Here is a 15,551-nt window from a genome sequence, read left to right as displayed (position 1 = left end):
TATTTGGTCATGTATCTGTGATGTGTGTGATAGTGACACTAAATCCAGGCCGCAAGAGCTAAGTGTGTGGGAAAATATATTGAAAAGAGTCGAGTGGTGGTGACCCTTAGGCTAGGTAAGCTAATGATATAGGGATCAAGCCCCCATGTCTAGCTCTAAGTGGAAAGGAATGAGCATAGGAGATCCCTTGATATGATCATGGTGTAAGTGTGTGAATGTAAATATGAATGCATTTTTATTACGGCCGCACCTTGATGTGAGGTTGCCTACGTATCCGTTAGGAATCAGGCCGAACGTAGCTCTACCCGAACCTCGCACAAGTGTGTATACCTCAAAAAGGTCTTTTAAGGGTTGTAACGTGGTTAGGCTAAAGGTTATAGAATAAGGGGATAAAGGCTCAAGACCCTAGATAAGCCCCCAAGGTATGAAACCTTGCTTTTGAGTCTTTATATTTTTATGCTTGAGGCTTTTAGCTCTTTTTTATTTCTTTTTGCTTTAGAATTTATTTTATTTTTTGCAAGTGTGGGCAATCCCGATCATGCGGTCTATCACTCACTTGGCATTCATATTTCTCAGGCATGGTACCGAGCACTCGATAAGAGACGCAATCTGAGACGTGTTCTTATCGAAGATATTTTCATATCAAAGACAATGGAACACTTTCCCTTTTGTATACTTTTATTTATTTATTTTTTGCTTATTTTTATTTTGATCTTTTGAAATCACTCAAGCCTTTTAGAATTTCATAAGTTACACACCATCCCATCCCAAGGTTAGGTAGATGTAGGTTAAAAAAAAAGGGTCTATCGTTAGACGAGGCTCAAAGTGGTTTATGAAGAAAGGATTGCATATTTGAAGGTGAAAGGTAATATGATGTTGTTTTGGGTTTTTTTGTCCCTCGGGAGAGTTACAACACAAAGACTGGTCCGGTGCGGCCTTTACCTGCAAAACAAACGGAGACACCGGTTGGGTGGTGCTCCGCCTCCAACGAACAAGTTAGTAACTTGAAGGGAGAGAAAAAGGTGTGGAAATTTAGTTGGGTATCTGCTCGGATTCCAAGCTCAGATGTCTCTATCAAAGGGACAGTTTTTAATAAATCGTAAAACGTGCCCTGCAAAAGAGGGGAATCTCCCTATTTATAGGGTCCTCGGGATTTGTGCCCCTGATTAGGTCACTGAACCCTAATCATTGGTGGGTTGCGCCGCATTGCGGCTTTCTCAGGATTTGGGCCCGAAGGCCGCCATTTCCCCCAAGTTTCTGGAGTGACACATGGGTGTCATCCTCTGATTGGACCACGTGGCGGGGTAAAATTACCCTAAACATTTGCCCCTCACAGATGTGACGTGGCACGCCACGTGGCATCTGTGACACGTGTCACGCTCCGGTTGGTGGTAATTTTACCGCCAAAAAGTAACTGTTCACCTTCTGAGTAAATTACGGGGATGCCCCCGAATTTACCCTCTATATATAGTTGTTTATCCTCATAATTTTGTACGTTTACTAAAATTTTCAAGAGAGAAAACTTTGAGAGAGAGAGCAGAAGTCATCCGTCTTAGTCAAGCGCAAGTAAGAAAACTCGTTCTCGTCAACCCAGCCGAACCCGTCTACCTTCAGATATCAAATCTAAAGGTACCGTCTCTGTCTCTCTCAGCTCTTTTTCATTTTTCACCGCTTGTACATATTTCTTGCAATAAATGGATGCATCACCAACACACACGGCACATCCTAGGTTAGAGTCCATCCGGTCACCAGGGACGGCTGAGTCTAGGACTGTGAGTGCCGTCTCGGGGTGTTGGGACCACCCTTTTTCTTGGATTTTGACCATTTACGTGTCTTTGCAGGACACAATGGCTCGGACTATGCAGACGGCCCCCGATCTAGATTACAGAAGCGAGGGCTCAGGCGGCCAAACGCCTGAGGGAGAAGCGTCTGGTCAGGGAAACCAGACGGCTTTGGAGAGATCCCCTCCGCGTGCCCCTTTAACTCCCGCAGATTCCTTTTTGGAAGAATGCGACCAAGGCGGCGATGAATCTGTCTCAGCTCCTTTTTCACAAAATGAGGAGGAGACGGAGAGCGACAGCTCCGCTTCCACTTCCGAGAGCATTGACGACTTGCCACCACTTGTAGATAGTGAGGAGGAAGAGAGGAAGAAGTGGAATGAGAAGGACGACCCCTTCAAAATCCACGTCTCAGCCAAAGATAGGGGTCACATGGAGGACAACTTGGAGAAGTTTAAACAACTACACCCGTTAGGAGACGGGTACAAAATCAGAGTGTCGCATGAGGACGGCACCATCGCCTGGGAAGAAGATCAACAGAACGCCAACGTCTACTTCGGCTGTTATGAGGCGGCGTTCAAGACCGGTCTTCGCTTTCCCCTTCACCAGGCGGTGAAGGTAATCTTGAGAGGCTACTGCCTTGGAGTCTGGCAACTTACCCCCAATTCTTGGGCAAACATCTTGGGGTACGTTGCCGCCTGCGAATTTCAGGGGCTCCATCCCGGCTGGGAAGCTTTTGCTAAGATGCATTATCTTAGCCACAACCTAGGAGGTTGGAGGGCGTGGTACACTTCAACCACGTATCCCCAATACATGATGACCTTAGACAAGGTATCTAAATTTGACGGCTGGAAGCACAGCTTCTACCTGTTGACGGCTCCCAGCAGGCGGGAGAACTATGAGCTCCGCCAATACAATAAGAAGCCCGAACTGATGGGCCTGAAGTGTTGTCTTCCCCGGATCCCAGATGAGGACTTCAACAAAATAATTGAGGCAGACTTTTTCGGCCTCACAGACGCAACCTTGTCAACTGGGGAGACAATAAAAGTCCCCAAGAACTGGATCCCTAAGAGTGCCTGGATCAGGGATGAGTGTTTCTTAGCCGCCTGCGGGCTCGGAAACATGTTTACCTAACGTATGCGCCTGAGTTCACATCCGTTTGTAGTACTTTTGTATCAAAATTGCTTGATGATATACTGATCAAATTTTTTCCTTTTTTTAGAAGAAGCTTTAAACATGTTGCCAGACGAGAAGACACCCAGGCGGTCCTCTGCAACCATCTGGAAGGAGCTTGTGGAAAAACAGGCGGCCGAGCTCAGGGCCAAGGTAAAAACGCCTGACTCTTTCTTAGGTTGGCTTCAAAGTTTACTTTCCCCGAATGCTAACTTTAGCTTGGTTATTTTCACAGGGAGGAGAGGTAGGGAAGAGTAAGACGTTTGAGAAAAATCTCAAACGGGTCAGGGAGGAATCTGCCTCTACCCCCAGCAAGACAAAAAAATCCAGCTCCACCATGACTCCTGGCGCCCCAGCCGGGAAACATCAGATGCGGATAGGGGGGGCGAAATGAGAGGGTAGGCGGCAGTCTGGGCCTTGACCTCGCCAACCCCCTATCACCAACCGGGGGGTTCACCACGCCTGCAAGCGGCTCTCGCTTGGCCAGCTCTGAAGGTAAGAACCCATTTGAATCCCCGACTGAGCTGGGGTGGCCTTTGCGAGTGAAATCCCACTCCCAACAGACGTCATCCTCAGACGATCGGCAACAGATAGGTGCCGCCTTAATTTCGCACTCATCACCTGTTGATTATGGTGCAGATCAATCTCCTCTCTGGCCAGACGTCCAAAGGCATGCTAGGGCCATGCTGAAGGCGGTGAGCAGGAAGGACAAGGACGCTATCCCTGGGATAGAGACGTTCAATCTGGAACGAATCCTGTCCCTTCTGGTTGAGGTAAGATACTTGAAATTTTTTTCTAAGTGCTTTACTCCGTCTGCAATACTAACTTGATTTGCTTTTGCAGGCTCTGCTGCGGGTAGACGGGCTCAAGCGTCCTTATACCCGCAAACAGGAAGAGGTAAAAAGGGTCAAGAAGTCCGCCACAAACGCTGATAATGTTGCTTTATACTCCACTACCATAAATGACCTTGAAACTAAAGCAACCACCATGACACAAGCGTCGAAAATCCAGAAGTTGGAGGCGGATCTGAAGACGGCCAACCAGCGGGTGAGTGACGCAGAGGTGGCTCAGAAGAAGGCGGAGGAGGGCCTCAAGAAGGCTGATGAGGCGCTCAAGAAGGCCCAGGCGGACCTTGGCAAACTCCAAGGTGTTTCTGAAGAGAACACCGACTTGAAGGCCAAGGTTCAGAAGCTTGAAGATGAGGCTGCCCAGGCTCAGATAAACTTTGCGGCAACTCTGGAGGTAGAGCAAAACCGCCTGGTTGCTGAAAGTGATGCTGACAATGACGCCAGAATGAGGATCGCCTAGGATGCCTTGTACCCAGACAAGGATTATGGCGTCTGGGCACTGACTCACATGTACGCCGAAGAAGTGGTGTACTTGAGAGAGAGAGGCGAGCCAGAGCTTGAGTCCTTCACCGTCTGGGCCAACACGGAGCTTCCCGAGCCTTAGCAACTCGGTCCTGGTCAAGCACATGTGATACCCTCTGATGGTGAGGAAGAAAGGGAGAAGGACCAGGAGGAGCCGCCTGTGGGCCAAAAGTGATTTCAGTGGCAGTATGCCAACTCTTTTTTTTTATTATTTTTTTTATCTGCGGCAGTATGCCAAAAACTTGCTTTTCCGACCTGTGTGTCGAGTATTCTAGTATTTACTGGCTGAGGACCCGGGTTAATCAACAATTTCTCTCTTCTCCCGGACATTGTATTTACGGGGTCCGGTTAACATTTGATCCACTACAACCGTTTGGTTGGGTGGACTTTTAATGAACGCACCGACTGAATCGGTTTTGATCATTTTTCGTTTGTGTTTGGATTTCAATTTTTTCATTTTTGCGTATATGCCTGATTTTTGCCTAACTTATCAAAAGCATGCGGCGATTTTTTGCCTAATTTATCAAAAGTCGGCTGTCCTTGCCCCTGGACGGCTGTGTGGTTGGTTTCAAATGGAGTTGGTTGATTGACTTGGGAACGTCTGATGCTGCAAAGAGCATGATACGTTTGTAAGTCAATCAATCATAGTAGTGATTGCCCCAAACCAAGTGCACAGCCGTACACCAACAGGCGCTCCAGTCACTAAACAGACGGTGTTTTTCCATCTAGGTAGAGATTGCATAGCCATTGCACAACTCTTTTACCCTAAACGGGAGAATTGGTGCAACTTAAAAACGAAAAAAAAATGCTAAGAAAGAACTTCAGTCAGTCACCGACTGATGTCGCAGGACATCCGGGTTCCGAGACTTGGTCGTTCCTTAGACTGTTCAGGTCAGACGGCTATGGATGGGCCGATTCGGCCACCCAATTGTGTCCGTCTGCATTGGTACGTAGAGTAAGTAGGTTGGCTTCTCTCTGCAACGATCGCACCCGGAGGGGTGTCGCCGGACGCCTTTGTCCATGTTTGGACAGACGAATTTGTGAAAAAGCAGCCATCCGGCCATTGGCCTCTGGTCTAGGTTGAGACCGGCTGTATAGCCACTAAGCGGTTTTGTGCTTAGCTTAATTACCTGGCCATTGGCCTCTCGTCATACAGACGTTAATTTCGCTTCCAAGTCTCAAACTCAGAAGGTTTAACAAATGACCGTCTGAGCAATGCTTCAAGCGGCGTACAAAACACAAATAAAATTGAAAACAAAAAGCAATTTCTCATTAATGTACTTCTTGTTTACAAACGTTACAAATCTCACAAGTAGTAATTTTTTAAATTGTCTACATTCCAAGTTCTAGGCAGGCGTCTGCCGTCTGGAGTTTCCAGGCGGTAGGTGCCGTCTCTTACTTCTTCATAGATCCGGTAGGGGCCTTTCCAATTTGGAGTTAGCTTTTCCAGCTCAATGGCCCTACCGGTTGCCTCCATTTTCCGTAACACTAAGTCGTCAACTTTCAAGGGACGCTTGTGTGCTTTCTTGTTGTAAGCTCTGGTCATTCTCAGACAGTAAATCTCATGACGTAAGGCGGCATTGCCCCTGCATTTTGGGAGTGAATCCAATGCCAGGCGCATTGCTTCTTAGTTTGCCTCTTCATCATATAGCATGACTCTGAGAGTCGGCTCTTAATGTTCAATGGGCAAGACGGCTTCAGCACCATAAACCATGAGAAATGGGGTTTCACCGGTTGCCCCCTTTGCTGTTGTCCGGATGGCCCATAGGACATGGATTAACTCTTCTGCCCACAAGCCACCGGCTCTTTCAATTTTCTTCTTAATGCCGTCTGAGATCAGTTTGTTGAAGGCTTCAACTTGGCCGTTTGCTAGGGGTCGACCGACTGATGCAAAATAGCTTGAGATCCCTTGATCTCCCAACCAAGTTTTGAGCTGAGGCGTCTCAAACTAAGGACCATTATCGAACACCATAGACATAGGTACCCAATACCGGGTGATAATGTTCTTCCAAATGTAATTACGTCTAAGGTCTTGATGTTCTTAACCGCCTCGGCCTCCACCCACTTGGTGAAATAATCCACAACCACCAAGATGTAGCGCTTTTCGCCTGGTGCAGGCGTGTAAGGACCTAAAATGTCCATGCCCCATTTTGCAAACGGGATTGGGCTGTGGATGGCTATCAGATCAGTAGCCGGACGGTGAATAAGTTTGCCAAATTTTTGGCACTTGTCACATTTCTTCACCAACTCCTTGGCATCTGCCTCAAGAGTGGGCCAAAAATAATGTCGTCTGGCTCTGACGGCTAGGGACCTGCCGCCTATGTGGGAGGCGCAGAATCCCTAGTGCAAGTCTTCGAGAACTTCCTTCCCCTTTCTGGGGTGACACACTTCAACAGAGGCTTCAGAAACCCCGCCTTGAAGAGTTCTTCATTTCTCAACTCGAAGCTTGCAGCTCGCTTCTTCAGGACGGCTGCCTCCTGTGGCGAATCAAGAAGTGTACCGTCTGAAAGGTAGGCCCGGATGACATCCATCCAGGTAGAGCTTCGGTCAAGAATTCCAATGGGATCTTCATAGATGCTTCTTTTTTCAAGAACTTCCCAGAAGACTGACCGAGGCGTATCATGGTATGGGGAAGATGCCAGCTTTGACAATGCATCCGCCTGGTTGTTGTCCGACCTGGGTACTTGACTCAAGTGAAACTCTTCAAGTGACCCAGCCTCCTCTTTTACCGCCTGAAGATACTTGATCATAGCCGGATGAGTTGCTTCAAATTTTCCCTCATACTGGCTAACGACCAACTGTGAATCAGAGTAGGCGTCAATTTTCATTGCCCCTGCCGCCTTACACAAACGGATACCGGCTAGCAGGGCTTCATATTCCGCCTCATTATTAGAGGCCTGAAACTTGAACCGTATTGCATACTCATATCTGTCCCCTTCAGGAGACTCGTAGATTACACCTGCACCACAGCTGTTCTTTGTAGAGCTCGCGTCTACATACACTTTCCAAACCTGATCAAGATTATCCGGAGCCACCGGACGGGTCATTTCAACAATGAAGTCGGCAAACGCCTGACCTTTCACTGCCTTTCTTGGTTCGTAAATGATTTCAAGACTTTACATTTCAATAGCCCATTTCAACATTCTCCCGGATGACTCCAAGGTGGACATTGGCCGCTTGAGTGGCTGGTCGATGTAAATCACCACCGGATGTGCCAGAAAGTAAGGCTTCAGCTTTTTGAATGCCATATACAAAGCAAGGCCAAATTTTTCAACCATGGGGTACCGGAGTTCAGCATTTTTTAGAACATGACTAATGAAGTAAACCGGGAGCTGAACGCCGTCTCGCTCAGCAAGGAGAACGGCACTGAGAGCATGATCTGAGACGGCTAAATGCATGTACAATGTCTCTCTAGGCAAAGGACTGACCAGCCTAGGTAGAGAATGCAAGTGTTCTTTTAACTTCTGGAATGTCGTCTCAGCATCGTCTCCCCATTCAAACCTGGTCTTCTTCCTGATTGCTTGGAAGAAGTAAAGGCATTTGTCGCCTGACCGGCTGAGGAACCTCCCCAAGGCGGCCAGGAAACTAGTGAGTCTCTGAACTTCCTTGACAGAACGGGGTAACTTCATGTCAATCTCCGCCTGTATCTTTTCGGGGTTAGCCTCTATCCCCCTTTGATCAATCAGGAATCCGAGAAACTTCCCAGACTCAACACCAAAGACGCATTTTTTGGGGTTTAACATGACCTTATGCCGCCTGAGGGTGGTGAACGTTTCTCGGAGATCAGCAAGGTGATCCGCCTGTTGCTTGGATTTGACTATCATGTCATCAATGCACGCCTCCACTTCCTCCCAATTTGATTAATGAAGACCGTATTAATCATCCGTTGGAAAGTGGCAGGCGCATTTTTCAAGCCAAACGGCATCACAGTATAACAGAATAACCCCAAATCAGTGACGAAGGCCGTATTCTCTTGATCTTACTTCCAGAGGGGTATCTGATGGAAGCCAAAATAGGCATCCATAAAGCTCATCAAGACGTGACCGGCTGTAGAGTCGACCAGACTGTCGATCTTTGGAAGCGGGTAACTGTCCTTTGGACACACCTTGTTGAGGTCTATGTAATCAACACACATGCGCCAGGTCCCATTCGGTTTCTGAACAAGGACCACATTGGCCACCCAGTCGAGGAAATTGCAAGGCTGAATGAACCTGGCGTCTAGCAGCTTTTTGACTTCGGCAGCTGCCGCCTGAATTCTTTCATCGCCGTGGTTTCTTTTCTTTTGCCGGATGGCTTCTTTTTGGGATCCACGGCGAGTTTGTGGACAGCGAGATCCGGGCTGAGGCCTGGCATCTCTTCCACTTCAAAGGCAAAATTGTCTTTGAACTCTTTCAGCAGAAGGTGCAAGCTTGCACCTAGAGTAGCATAAGCAATCGTCCCAACCTTTATAGTACGCTCTGGACGACTGTCATCCAGAGCGAGATCAATGTTTTCACCAGCCGGTTGGGGACGGAGCTCGTCTGACCGTTCCCCGGCCAGTGATTGCTATTTTTTCTCTTTCTTCACCTCCACCAGCAGAGGCGCTTTTCTTTTCTTTCCAACGGCTGGTGGGGCGGGATTGGCACCCTGACCTTGTCAAGGTCTATTGGTTCTTGCTCATGGTCATCTGAGGCCACAGTGTCTTTAACGACTGAGAGGTAGCACTCCCGGGCCGTCTCTGATCCCCGTTCAGGGAACCAACAGAGCCATCATCCCGCTCATACTTGATGAGCATGAGAGATGGGATGATTACCGCCTTGGCTTCGTTGAGAGTTGGCCAACCAAGGATAATATTGTAGGCGGTCAACTCCTCAACGACCAAGAATCTGACGACGATATGTCGTCCCTGGCCTTTCTCTCCCAGCCGGATGGGTAAGTCAATTCTTCCGGCTGGGTAGACAATCCCACCCCCAAAACCAACCAAGGGGTGGGTGACCGGATGCATGCTGCTGACATTGTATTTCAGCCTCTACAAGCACCGGAAGCTGATAATGTCCGACGAGCTGCCGGTGTCAATAAGGATCCGCCCAACCAGTTGGTTGGCGACCTAACATTCAATGATGACCGGGTCGTCATGCGGACGGCGGACGCTGCCTCGGTCCTTCTCAGTTATGAGGACGTCTGGGAAGGTGGAACTGGCAGACGCCTGCTCATCATCATCCTTGTCCATCTTTCGAAGATGGCTCTTGGTGCCCCGGATGGTAGGGCCACCACATGAAAATCCGCCTGCTATAGTGTAGACAGGATCCTTGTCGGTATCCGAGCTACTAGTAGGCTGGTGGGTAGTCTTGGAGGACTGACCCTTGTTCTTCTTCTTTGCCCCGGCTGGGGACTTAGAAATGTAGGAATTCAACAGCCTTTTGTCAGCTAGACGGTCCAACGCCCGCTAAAGACTGAAGCAGTCGTAGGTGTTATGGCCAACCTCCTCATGGAACTGACAAAATTTATTTTTGTTCCGTGACTGGACGGAACTCTTCATTGGATTCGGCTTGTCAATGGATAGCCGGTCCTTTACCTCCATGAGGATGGAGTTGCAGTCTTTTTTAAACTCGTACTTGGGGATGTACGGTTTAAACTCTCTCTTTTTCTTCTAGGACGGCTGGTCAGAATCACTAACCGCCCAGACTTCTTTTCTCTTTTTGCTCTCTTCTTTCTTGTTGGCCGGTTGAGGAGACCAACTTTCTTTTTGTTTGTCAGACTTCTTGGAGTCTGACTGACCACTAGGCGTGCAGAGGTCGGTAGCCTGAATATAGCTCTCCGCTTTCCTCAGGGCCGCCTATAGCGTGAATGCCCCTTTTCTGACGAGGTCAAACTTGAAGTTTGACCCGTCTCTCAGACCTTTGAAAAAGTCTATAAATGCTACCTCGTCAGACAATCCCTGGATCTAGATTCTGACCAGGTTGAACCGCCTGACATATGAGCGTAGCCCTTCTCTCTCACCCTGCTTAACGGTGCTCAAATCAAGGCTCGTTTTATTAGCAGGGATGTTCATGGAGAAGTTGGTGGCATACAAGAAGGCTAGCTTCTTGAAGCAGTCAATTGAACCGGCTGGCAAGTTGCCAAACCATTGTTGGGAAATGCCCTTCAATGTTGCCAGGAAACATCGACACCAGGTGGCATCGTCCCAACCCTATAAACACATGAGGTTGGTGTATGCCATCAGGTGGTCTTCTGGGTTGGTGGTACCATCATAGGTGCCCACCAACACATTCTTAACCTTGGACGACTGAGCTACCTCGGTTATATTCTTGGCGAACGCAGAGGGTTGTTCACCAAGCTTGAGCAGCCGGAGCTGCTAGTCCAAAGGTTGGACACTGTTATATGCCACCGGACCCCCAAAAGGAGGAGGCTGCATGAACTGTAGGCCATATTGCCCATACTGCGCCTGAGGTGCATATGGGACTGACCCAATCATCAGCTGAGGTTCGGTGTTGACGGTCTTACCGCCTGTCCGACTCTCAAGTAAGGACTGTGAGTTCCTTACAGAAGTTTCTTTGAAGCTGTCTGGAAAGCGCGAAGTGGAGGCTGATTCAGACAGCTGCTGATTTCTCCTCCACTCAATGATGTGTCGAGCGTCGGAGGCTGTTTTCTTGCTGGTCCCCAGCTGCTCACGTCGAGGCTGCCTCTGAGGACTAGTAGGCAGTAGAATTTTCGACCAGTCAAGTCTGGAAGCTAACTTCTCCTTCTCCCTTTCTTTGTCTTTGGGATGCGGAGTTGGCCGCCTGTCCTTGACTGGCTTTTTCTTCCCAGGAGTGGGAGTCTTTTTAGCCGGCGGGCTCTTGCTAGAGCCTGCCTTGTTTTTGTTGATCATGGCCTTGATCTCACCCTTGAAAGAGTTCATGAATTTCATGAGCTCATCCCGAGTGACTGGGGCTTGACCTTTGGCCTTCTGGGTTTCCCCTTCTGGCCTTCCAGTGGCCGCCTGCTTGGGCTCGCCTGGTTAGTGTTGCGCTCCAATTGATCTTTGGAACGCTTGTACTTGGACATGAAGGTCCCATCCTTGGTTGTATAGGTCTCCACGTCATCATCATCTTCGTCATCAGCTTCATCCTCAGTGACGACCTCAGGCGGAGGCCGATTGAACAACTGAGGGATTCCAAAACCTCCCGGCTGAGACACCGGTTAAGGGTTTTCTTGACTTTCCGGTTGTATAACCGGTTGTAGGATCAGGAAGAGGTACAGACTCTCCAACCATCTTTGAGGTACTCTTTCCACAGATGGCGCCAAATGTTTTGGGTGTTTTTGTCCCTCAGGAGAGTTACAACACAAAGGCTGGTCCGGTGCGACATGTACCTGCAAAACAAACAGAGACACCGGTTGGGTGGTGCTCCGCCTCCAACGAACAAGTTAGTAACTTGAAGGGAGAGAAAAAGGTGCGGAAATTTAGTTGGGTATATGCTAGGATTCCAAGCTCAGATGTCTCTATCAAAGGGACAATTTTTAATAAATAGTAAAATGTGCCCTGTAAAAGAGGGGAATCTCCCTATTTATAGGGTCCTCGGGATTTGTGCCCCTGATTAGGTCACTGAACCCTAATCATTGGTGCGTTGCGCCGCATTACGGCTTTCTCGGGATTTGGGCCTGAAGGCCGCCATTTCCCCCTAGTTTTTGGAGTGACACGTGTCAAGCAGGGATAGGTCCACTTTGGGCCATCCTAGGGCTGACACGTGTCATCCTCTGATTGGACCACGTGGCAGTGTAAAATTACCCTAAACAGATGTGGCTAAAAAGGGCCTTAAATCATTGTATACCTTGTGCTTAATTCGACACGGATTTTGTTTTTTATAATGTAATGAGATGAAATGATCATATATAAGGAAATAAATGCTCATTTTATTAAAGGAAAATATATAATGATCCTACAAAATAAATCTATGGAGAATAAAAACGTGTCTATGCTAGACTTATTGGGGAAAGGGTAAATAAAAAAGAAATAGAAAAAAGAGGTCACAAAATCTTGTCGTTGAAGCTCGCCTCTTGTCTTGTGTTGTTCGCTTTATCATCACTCGCTCTTCTTGTTAACTGGAGGCATGGGAAGCTTGTTATTATCAATCAAATGTTGGGTAGCCTCCTTTAGCTTCCAACGACTCTCAGTAGCATGACCCCTGCCTTGATGGTACTTGCAGTGTTCGTTTAGGTTCCAACTAGGCAATCTCTTCTCAAATGGGGGATCTTGAATAGGTCCAATAGGAGTAATGAGTCCTTTGGCATGGAGTTGATCGAAAGTATTATCGTAGCTAATTCCAATAGGGGTGAAATCCTTTCTCAATTGCTTTCGATTACCCATGGCTAGGATCTCACTAAGGTCGAAAGTACCAACACTATTACTAGAGTAGTTGTTTCCGGAAGAAGAAGGAGTCGTTCTTCTTCCCTTTACAGCCACTGTTACTGTTGTTACTAATCTTGGCCTTCTTGTCGCGCGGAGGAACATGAAGGAGATTTGAATCAATGAAGTCTTGAACCCGATCCTTGAGGGCGAGACATTTTTCGATAGTGTGACCGCGACCTCTATGGTATCGACAATAGGAATTTGGATCCCAATTGGAAAAACGTTTTTCAGGTGGAGGGTCTTGACCTTGATCGTGAAGACAATAAAAAGCTTCATTGTGAGTCATTCCTATTGGTATGTATTCTTCAACGGTCCGTTTTTTCTGTGGCTTAGGAGCATTGAGTTCTTCATTAAACCCTTGGCGAGAATTTTGTTCGATGGCCATCACCCGATTTGCTAATCCTTCTACCACATTCAAGAGCATGGAAATGACATCTTGCAGTTTCCGAACGTCCTCTTTTAGACTTGATGGGTCTTCCCTGGTATTATCTAAGAAAAGACTTTCATCCTCCCCAATCATGGCCACCTCATCGAGAGAGGTCATATAAGCTGTCTCGATCATGGGCTCTCCTACAGGTGTGATAAGAAGTGATGGATCGATGGGTGCTTGGTCATCTTCGATGGCTAGAATCTCGGAAGTTTCATTGCTATCGATCAGATCTTGAATAGCTTCTTTGAGTTTCCAACACTCCTCAGTGTCGTGACCCTTTCCTTGGTGATATTTGCAGTGCTTATTAGGGTCCCACTTAGGTGGCCTGGCTTCTGGAACAGGATCTTTGATAGGCCCTATGGGCATGACTAGTCCTTCGTGCTGTTAACTTCTCGAAGGCTGTTTCATAACTCATACCAAGTGGAGTGAACACCCTTTTTGATCTTTGGATTCGTGGTTTAGAGGCATTTGTGGCATGTACCTCATTAATGGAAGAGGAAGAAGAAGGATGGTCGTTCCTTTTTCCTCTCGCACTATTATCTTTCAGAAGGTCATCTTCAATGTCAATGCCTATATTATACACAGCCTTGAAAGTATTCAAGTTGTGTTGGTATTTTAAGTGCTTTGAATACTTCCCTTGGAGATTCTTGATAAACATCCTCACAGATTCTTTTTCGGTAGGAACCTTGACCATATTAGCGGAAGTTTCCCTCCATTTATTGAAGAAAGACGTGAACCCTTCGTTTTCTTTTTGTTTTAACATCTCGAGTTGTCTACAGTCTGTTTCGTCTTGAATATTGCACTTGTACCTATCAATGAAAGCGTTTGCTATAGACTCCCAGGTGGAGGTTTTCTCTTTGTCAAGGGAGAAGAACCATTGTTGGCAAACGGTTTCGAGAGATAGTGGGAATAGAGAGGGGAAAACCTTCTTATCGATACCCTTAATGCTCATTATAGTTTCGAAAGCTCTTAGATGGAAGTAAGGGTTATCTGTTGCCTTGAATTTAGGGATGTCAGTGGCGTTGAACTTATGCGGAAGAAGTTCCTTGTCCAGCGGGACCCCTTATGAACTAAAGCCCTGAAATTTATAGTCACTAGAAAGCTTTCTCAAACTTTCTTGCATGAGGTTCATTTTTTGTTGCTTCACGGGATCATCAATCTTAAGTGTGAGGAGCTTTAGTGTCTTAGTCACGGTAACCAATTGGTTCCTAACTCATTCACTTCTTCTTGACTTGCCATTATCTTTTTGGCCTTCCTCTTTTGACGAATCGGTTTATCAAAAATTAAGATTTGAATAAAGAGATTGTCCTTGATTAATCGCCCTTCTCTCCTCGACCAAGTACTGTGGAAAAGGAATTTGGGGATATTTATTGTTAATTGTTTGACTCAAACTTTATTCAACATGCAATGGATGGAGGAAGTGAAGAATGGTTGGAATAGAATGTGAAGGAAGATGATGTAGATGGAGGGATATGAAGAATTAGGAATAGAATGTACCCCCCAACTCAAATGACAAAAAAGACTGACTCATGCATGGACCTAAGACATGGTCATGGTGACGTATACTCAAAGTGTGTGCCAAGACTAGTGAGTGTAGGTGATATGTTAAGACTCGTGTCATGACCATGAGGCTAGACTATGTGACTAGACTCAATTAATGACTCGACAAGGTGTTATTGACAGCGAAAATTAACCGAATTAATTAGCAAACTGGTTAATTAGACACTAGGTGATGACTCGACCAATAATCCGAACTGTCGGCAAAACGACAGGACTGGCGTCGCACTGTGTAGTGTAGCGCAAGACGACAGAGTTGTCGCCAGGCGCCACACTCCATAGAGTGGCGCTACAGTCCAGACTTTGGCGCCAATACTGGAGCTTCGATCTGGGACTGTTTTCGGTGTTATTAATCAACAGGGGTATGCCTAAAGTCGTACTAGGTCAATTCTGATTAGAATATTAGACTTTATTGACTTGAGTTAATTAATTAATTAATTAGGCAAAGTTCTTTAGTCATTAATTTATTTAATCTCAACACAAGTCAAACAAACAGTTAAGAGAAACATAGACATGCACAACAAATAATGCACAATCAGTCAAGTAGGCACAATATGATGCAATGAGTTTTCAACCTAACCATGGCTCTAGTTCTCTAAAGTTCGGGATATGGTTTAGTCAATAGAGGGTCCATGGTTAATTGTCCGGATGCACCGTGCAGAAGCCTAACCGTGAAGGGTTGGCGCGACTGGATGGGACACCGCGGGTTTTATAAAAACTCGCTTCCATGATTTGGTGAATTCTACATTCTCGGATGTACCCTTTGTTGCACAGAGCGTTCAATAAGGTAGATGGAGCATGAATTCCCATAGGGTCATTTCCATATGTAGAACACATATGGGTTTCAGAAAAATGAGAAAAAATTCAATCAAGAA

The sequence above is a fragment of the Chenopodium quinoa genome, unplaced genomic scaffold, assembly GCF_001683475.1.
Source record: "Chenopodium quinoa cultivar QQ74 unplaced genomic scaffold, ASM168347v1, whole genome shotgun sequence".
Lineage (NCBI taxonomy): Eukaryota > Viridiplantae > Streptophyta > Magnoliopsida > Caryophyllales > Amaranthaceae > Chenopodium > Chenopodium quinoa.
The sequence above is the reverse complement of the archived record's forward strand: the minus strand, read 5'-3'. Positions refer to the sequence as shown.